This window comes from Phoca vitulina, unplaced genomic scaffold (genome assembly GCF_004348235.1).
Source record: "Phoca vitulina isolate PV1807 unplaced genomic scaffold, GSC_HSeal_1.0 scaffold24, whole genome shotgun sequence".
Taxonomy (NCBI): domain Eukaryota; kingdom Metazoa; phylum Chordata; class Mammalia; order Carnivora; family Phocidae; genus Phoca; species Phoca vitulina.
The window spans coordinates 9968900-9977343 of record NW_022589727.1 but is presented as its reverse complement, the minus strand read 5'-3'; positions in this window follow the sequence as shown (position 1 = coordinate 9977343).

Here is an 8444-nt window from a genome sequence, read left to right as displayed (position 1 = left end):
TAGCATGGAGGACATTAGGAGAAGGAAGGGAAAAATGAAGGGGGGAAATTGGAGGGAGAGATGAACCATGAGAGACTATGGACTCTGAGAAACAAACTGAGGTTGTTAGAAGGGAGGGGGTTGGGAGGATGGGTTAGCCTGGTGATGGGTATTAAGGAGGGCACCTACTGCATGGAGCACTGGGTGTTATACGAAAGCAATGAAGCGTGGATCACCACATCAAAACTAATGATGTATGGTGACTAACATAATAAAATAAAATTAAATAAAAAAGGAATAAAAGAAAAATTACAGATTGGGAGAAAATATCTGTAAATCACATAATTGATAAAGGACTCATATGAAGAATATATGAAGAACTCTTAAAACTCAATAATAACATAAGTGACAATAAAAAATGGGGAAAATATTTGAATATGCATTTCATCAAAGAATATAGTGCTACTTTGGAAACCAGTTTGGCAGTTTCTTAAAAATGTGAACATATTTAAAATAAGATACAGCAATTTAAAAGCTTATCTACTTAAGATACAGTAATTCCACTTGTTGGTCTATATAAAGAATAATGAAAATATATGTCCACATAAAGATGTGTATACAAATATTCACAGGAGTATTATTTATAATAGTAAAAAATGGAAACATTCCAGATGTCCTTTCACTGGTGAATGGATAAATGAAATGTTGTATATTCATACAGTGGAATACTATGTAGAGATAAAAAGAAACAAAGTACTGATACATGCAACAAAATGGACACATGTAAAATAGATTATGCTAGGTGAAAGAAGCCAGACATAAAAGACTACAGATGGTGTGATTATATGTCCTGCAGGTAGGCTCAGGGTTTGAGTTTCATCCGGGCATGAGGGCACCTTTTGGGGTGATCAAAAGTTTCTAAAATTAGATTAAGGTTATGGATGCACAACTATATACATTTACAAAAATAAAAACATCAATTCATCGCTTACATTGAGTAAATTTGTGGTGTATAAATTATACCTCAATAAAATTGATAAAACTTTAACAAAATAGAATTCAGAGAAACAGTAGCGTGAATTAATAACTTTGCATATATTACAGAAAGCAATTGAAAAGAAATAAAATGCATTAAATCAGAAAAACAGTGTAACTTCTGTTATTTGTAAACAACATAATTATAGACATGGAAACTTTCCTTGAATCTATGATAACACCAATAAGTGAATTTAGCAAAGTGACAGTATGTGAGATCAATATTCAAAAACCAGTTTTGGGGCGCCTGGGTGGCTCAGTCGTTAAGCGTCTGCCTTCGGCTCAGGTCATGATCCCAGGGACCTGGGATCTAGCCCCGCATTGAGCCCCGCATCGGGCTCCCTGTTTGGCGGGAAGCCTGCTTCTCCCTCTCCCACTCCCCCTGCTTGTGTTCCCTCTCTGTCAAAAAAAAAAAAAAATCTTTATAAAAAGCCAGTTTTATTTCTATGTATATCAGCAAAAAGAACCCTAAAATAAAATTAAAATACTATTTCCAAAAGTATAGAAAGTACAAAAACTTGGGAATAAAAATAGAAGAATATTTGAAGCTGGGGTATACAAAGATTTCTTCGACAACATTCAAAAGCTCTAATTGTAAAAGAAAAACAAATCAGGAACTGGACTTCATTAAATACCAGACACCATTACAAAAATGAATAGACAAGCTACAGGCAGGGGAAAATATTAACAGTCCATTAACAGGCCAAACTCTTCTATGGTGATTGAAGTCTGAAAGTGGTTATTTCTCTGAGGTGTGGGGAATGATTGGAAATAGCATAAGGAAACATTCTGGAGGTGATGGAAATGTTCTGCATTTGCTGTGAATGATAGTTACTGAGGTGTATACAATTATCAAAAGTCATTGAACAAAACATTTGAGAGCTATGCATTTTATTATATGTTTATTATACCTCAAGTAAAAAAAAAAAAAGAACAGAAATAAAAAGACTTTTAAAAAAATTACCAGAGCCTGGTTAAAGAACTCAGCAATAAGCCCACAAATAGAAGGGGAGAAGGAATTAGTTTTATGAAACTAAATAAATGATTATGGGTTAGGCAGAAGAATTGTGATCTAGACATTTTGGATCTTCACTACAGAGTTAATCACCTCTTGGTCTAAAAAGAAAGAGAGTCTCCAGAGAAAATAACTTTCTGCTAAAAAATGCGCATTGATCGAAGTTCTTACCAGCAACTCAATCCAGATATTGTTCAAATGCATGATTCATTATTTTGACATCTAAATGTCATAACTATCTTTGATCCTTTTCCTTGGGGATACCTTGCCTAAATGTGATAGAGTGGTAGAAAGTCAGGGGGAGTGGGTGAACAAGAATCTCTTTTTCTGGATCTCTCTATTCTCACACAAAAGGCAAATATGTTTAGCTCCACTCCTACCCCAAGCGTCACTGGGGCAATGAAAATCCTGGACAGATTTCAGACACTGCAGGGTCATTGTTCTCTCTTCTGCTGCCTTTCCTCACTGCTAGGTGAGACTCTGAGTGGAGGTGGCAATTTCTGCACACATCCCCCCCCCCCCAACTTCTTTTCTCTCATCACATAAACCAGTAGACAATTGGATGGCATTTCCTTGGCTACAATGGGCTCCTAAGAGATCTTCGAGTTATTCCCGCTATTTAGCTAATCAATCATGTCACCCCATGGTTACTGGAAGTGTGTTGGCTCAGATGATCAGCCATGTCCCCTGCAATAAAACTCAAGGGGAAAGCAATAAGAATTCTTTGGTTACAAAAGGAGCCCTATCTCCCCACCACTTCAATCCATCCTTGTAAAAGTTGTAGAATGGCCTTATATCTTCCTTTGAGTTTTTGGTGCTAGGCATGAAATGAAGAGGAAGTCCCACTTCTAGATTAATACCCACGGTGTATACTTTATATATCTTACGGTACAACTTACAATAGCAGGTAGGTGAAAAATCACTGGAACAAATTCCTTGTTAGTGATTCCTCCAAAGTTCTTTTTTGGGGGTCTCAACCACAAATGTTACCCTTGGGTAAACATGGAAACTGAGGCAAGCAGAGTATCAGTTAACATGGCCAAGATTTTCTTTGAATTACAGAGCCTGAGACAACAGTTGACATCAGAATTCTAGTCTTTTCCTTTGTGAACTAAGAACATTCTTTCCACACAAAGATGAATTTAGCAGCATGTAATTTTCCTTCTTATCCACTAAATGTGGGATTGAATTAGAGTTTACCTAGAGAGATCTAATTTGTAGTTTTGAAAATAAGCAAAAAGCTGTTAGACCGTAATGTTGATATTCTGATCACGTTACATATGCATAAGAAGATAGTATCAAGCAAAGCTTTATTTACATTTCCTAAGTGTTTTCTCATTCTGTATAAACTAATGAGTGGTGGTGCTGTTAGGGAATATGTGTATCCCTCTTTGTGTAATGGATTAAGCGTGAGTCCTGTTAAACACTAGGCCATAAATCAGACTGTGTTCTCTATGCCTAATTAAGGGTTTAAGGGGGAAAAGGTAAATTCTTGAATGAAGGGCTCTACTCAGAAGCAGAGTGTGTTTTTTCACAAAGGAAGTAGATAAAGCAGAAAAAAAAGAACAATTTAAGAAAATAAAAAAGAGGAAAACTATGAAAATATTTTAGCCACTTTATTCTACTTCTCCTCAGATTTAAGAATGCCTAAGTGTCCAGATATAATGTAGAAATTTTTTTTAATTAGTGCACTGAAATGTAGTAATAAAACAGATTGACCAAAGAATTAAAATGACTGTCAAAGTAGCTCTGATAACTAAAAAAGAAAATTATATGCATTGACAATGCAAATAAAATCAGCTACAGAAAAGTTTTGAAGAAAATTCACAAGCGTTTTTTTTCTTTTTAGCTACACCTATCTCTATAATTACAGTGTACTAAAATCTCAACATATTAAACTATTGTAGATTTTGAGTAAACACCAAAATAATCACAGTTAATCCACTCATTTCCTAGTGGAAGAATTGTCATGAGTTTTGATAAAATTAGTCTCAGATAATAGTATTAAAACACTTCTGCATGTTCCTGGAGTGAGGATAATGTTTATATTCATAGTATAAACTGACTTTAAATGAATATACTGAGAGACTTGAAAAGTGCATTATATAGCATATATAGGATTAGAATAAGAGAGACAAGGTCATAATTCATTAGCCCTTAGGAGCTCCACTCAGTAATATCGTACTATACATAATTAATAATGCTGATATTTGGCTTTATTTCACCTCACTTTGTATTACTCCTGAACTGTACAGTGAAATACAGGAGAGGGATAGAAAAAGAAAACATTTTGCTATAATGAGAAAAAGAAATAGATCTTGATTGGACTTGTATTTACAATAAAAGATATCAATTTACTAAATTTCCAATCATTTATTTTTATTCAGCAAATATTTATTGGGGCCTACATTATGACAAGTAATTTGCTTCGTGCTGGAAATTCAGTGAATTGGGTAAGGGACAAAGCAGACAAGGTGATCCCTTCATGGAATTTCCAGACAAGTGAGATCCTAATTGGTCATTGACAAAAGATGTTTAGGAAAAATAAGATTATTAAAAGTTCTTATCTGTAGAATTCAGAGATTCTCAGCTTATATAGAATAAAGATATTTCAGAAATAAAACTCACGTTACATGGTCATCAAGACCACCGAAGAAGACCTCTTCCATCCCCCTGGCAACCTTTGCCTCCTTCTCTCCTCTCAACTTTTATTATTCCTTCCCACCCCACCTTCTGCTCTGTGTTCTGCCTGCTGGCAGGCATGTGTGGGGGAAGGGTGGAAGAGATTTCCATTAATTCTAGACTTCCACATGCCATGGGTGTGTGGGATGGCAGGAAAGCATTCCCTGTCCCTCATTCCTGACTGTAACAGCTAAACTTGCACGTATTTGGTCAACAATTTGATGAGGATTCATGGTGAATCCTTGTATTTCCTGAGAGACCAGTCATGACACTTCTGTCCCCAAATTTTTAAGGCTCTCTTCTCGTAGTATTGGAGCCTCATACAAACGTTAACCCTTGTCCAGCACACCATCACCTCTATTTTGTCGTATATAAATTGATATTCATTACTGTTTGGGTTTGGTTTGTATTGAGTGTTTATCAATTGTTAAACGTCTCATAAAATAAAATGAAATAATATTCCTGGAGATGAAAAGAAAAGGTCTGCTGGAATTGACGAAGGCACACATGTGCAACAGAAGTTTGAATTGTCGAATTTTGAACCTAAAAGCAGGAATGGCAATAAAGAAAGCAGGGTAAGGCAGAGAAGGTGCTGTTACATGCCAAATGAACATTGGAGTTATCCCTATTCTGTCTAATTGGATGGGCATCTCCGAAAAGGAAGAATGTATAGAGCAGTTCTAACTGGAACCTCTGCTCTTTGAGTTATTCCTCCTCATTTGAAGGAAGGATTCTTGAAATACATGTGATCTCATATGAAATTTAAATGAATGCCAGGAGCACTTGGTAGATGTCATCCATCCATTTGAGTATTTTTCTCATTCTAAATTGTCCTGACTTGTACTGCACTTTATTTGGAAAAGCGTCTCTCCATTCTTACAAATTTGAATGTTCAAATCCTTCCCATCCTTCAAATCTCATTTTAAAGGACATCTCTTTCTTTCTTTTTTTTTAAAGATTTTATTTATTTATTTGAGAGAGAGAATGAGATAGAGAGAGAGCCTGAGAGGGGGGAGGGTCAGAGGGAGAAGCAGACTTCCTGCTGAGCAGGGAGCCCGATGCGGGACTCGATCCCGGGACTCCAGGATCATGACCTGAGCTGAAGGCAGTCGCTTAACCAACTGAGCCACCCAGGCGCCCCAAGGACATCTCTTTCTTAAAGCCTTCTTTAATCTCCGCAGTAGGGAGTTATTTTTTTTATTAGTTTTCACGTAATTTTACTTGTACACTTATGACATTCATTCTTTTCTGCCTCTGTTAAAAAGATATTTGTATCATTTACCAAACTATAAAAGAACTAACATTGATTCATATATTCCTTCCTTCCACTGCATTTATTGAGAGATTGAGTCATAAGGAAAAGTATGGCTGAACGTACATAGGTGAATGTAGAAGGAAAGAATATAACTGTGGCAACAGCTTCTCTGCAGTGCGTGGCCCACCTCAATTCTGGCGCTCTGTGAAATACGTTATTTTGGCATAAAACACAAGTCTTTAACTAAGAACTTACCAATTACAGACTATTTATACTCAAATATCCAAAAGTAGAGGTAGAATCTAAGAGTTTTCATAATATTGATTATTTATACTTGGCTCACTGTCAAAGAACCAGTGCACAAATAACTGCATTTAGTTTTAAGTTTTCTTTTTGTTTTTAATGTACAATCAATTTATATCCGCTTAAGTGGGATGATATATTTTCTCTTCTGTAATAACCAGAATTGTTTATTAAAGAATAATAAGTTACTGCAAAGCAACTGAATAAGTATGTTTTCCTTTAGCTGGCTCTAAAACTTCTTATTAAGCACGATTTCACAGAAAATAACAAATTATATGTTGTGGTCTGATTGCTTAAAAATAGGTACTTCTGAATAGAAGAGAAAACATTAGAATGAGAATACTTTGAAATATATCAATTGCTTTAGCTATAAAGAGAATTGTTGAAAATAAAAGCAAATGTGAACGTGATTCAAATTTAATATATTTGAAATGTAAAGTAAAAATATAATACACCTGGATAGAGTTATGCAAATTGCATGGGTAAATTTTTTCCCCTACGGATAACTTCAGCGTGTTCTCTAAATCTATTTAAAAAAAGAAAGTGGGAAACTGGAGATAATTTTTAGATATTTCCTTAAACTGATGCATAGTTTTTTATTATATTGAATTAATAAAGTAAATATTTTTAAAGAATTAACATAATCAGCTCTTTAGGATTGTGAACTACCTCTGCTTAATTTTAGGAAATCAAACATTTTTATTACTTTAGTCATTTGACACTATTCTCAACGGAATCACCTTACTAATGTTGTTCTCATTCTTAGGCATATGTCTTTTCATTAGACGTAGATGTTCATTTCTAGTTAGGTATATATATATACATATATATATACCTTACTGACTTGGGTTCGGTTCCTAAAACTGATTTGGCAAGGGATCTTGCATGAAATGTAATGTTTTTAAGTTTCATTTCCTCATTTGTGCAGTAGACATAAAAATCTATGTTTGAGTGTCTTGTTTTGAAAGGGTCAAATGAGATAATGTATATGAAAAAACTCCAAGTACTATTTACATACCATTATTATTACATTTAGGAAATAACCTTACATAAATAATCCAGTATGAGTGCCCTTTTTGTTTTTTAGATACTCAAATACACACATAATTAATGTGTGGGTCATAAAGCCACTTTTTTCTTTGCTTAACAATAACTTTCCTGACCTAAACAATTTACCAGCGATCCAAGAAGTTGGAAAGGTTACAATAAACTTTCAAGTCTTAACATACCATTTTGTAGTTCGCTAACAAGGTTAACAATCCCACTTTTCATGCATTCCAAACCCGGCAATTATAAATAATTTTCAAAACACGCAAGTGCTAACTGTACAGTTGTTTACAGATGCATCACGTTTACGCTATGGAATGATGACCGTACGGTATTTAAAAATGGTGCTAAGGCACAGCATGGCACTGATCTACGCCACGGCCACAACTCTTTGGTCTTGCATTGTTTAAGATGATGTAGGTGGCTCAATGTTGTGTCAAGTTGCACGTTCAGTATTAGTTCTGTAAGAGGCTGGTTTTGTACCCTTTCAGCAAGGCTCTGGGAATCCACCCAGCCAAGCAGAAAAGGGTTAAAGGAGTCCAGCAGAGGGAAGTAGTGCGGAGTGAGTTTGAGTGTGTGTGTGTGTGTGTGTGCGTGTGAAAGAGAGAGAGAGAGAGAGAGTGTGTGTGAGTGTGAGCGCACAGGACAGAAGCATCGAGTTGCGGAGCGGACTCGTACACAAGTTCCAAAGGCCACAGTGGCCTCGGTTTTCGGCCCTAGCGGGCCCCGGGGACACGGCCTGAGCCCAGCGGGTAGCGCCCCGTGGATTTGGGGGGCTGGGTTGGAAGGAGAGGGGTCTCGCGAGGGTTTCAGGGCGTGGTTGGAGTGGGGGGCGCGCGGCGGGTGTGCGCGGGTGTGCGCGCGCGAGAGGGCGAGTGTGAGCGCGGCGAGTGTGAGCGCGGCGAGTGTGAGCGCGGCGAGTGTGAGCGCGGCGAGTGTGCGGCCGCGTCGCCATTCCCCGTGACGTCAGAGTGTATTGTTGTGAGCGGGGCCGAGCGGAGCATCCCCGGAGCTGTCACCGCGGCGGCCGCGGCGGCGGCGCAGCGCGAGCCCCGCACGAGCGAGCCCGGCCGGCGCCGCCCCCGCCCCTGTCCCCGGCCCCGCCGCCGCCGCCCCAGCCCCCGCCCC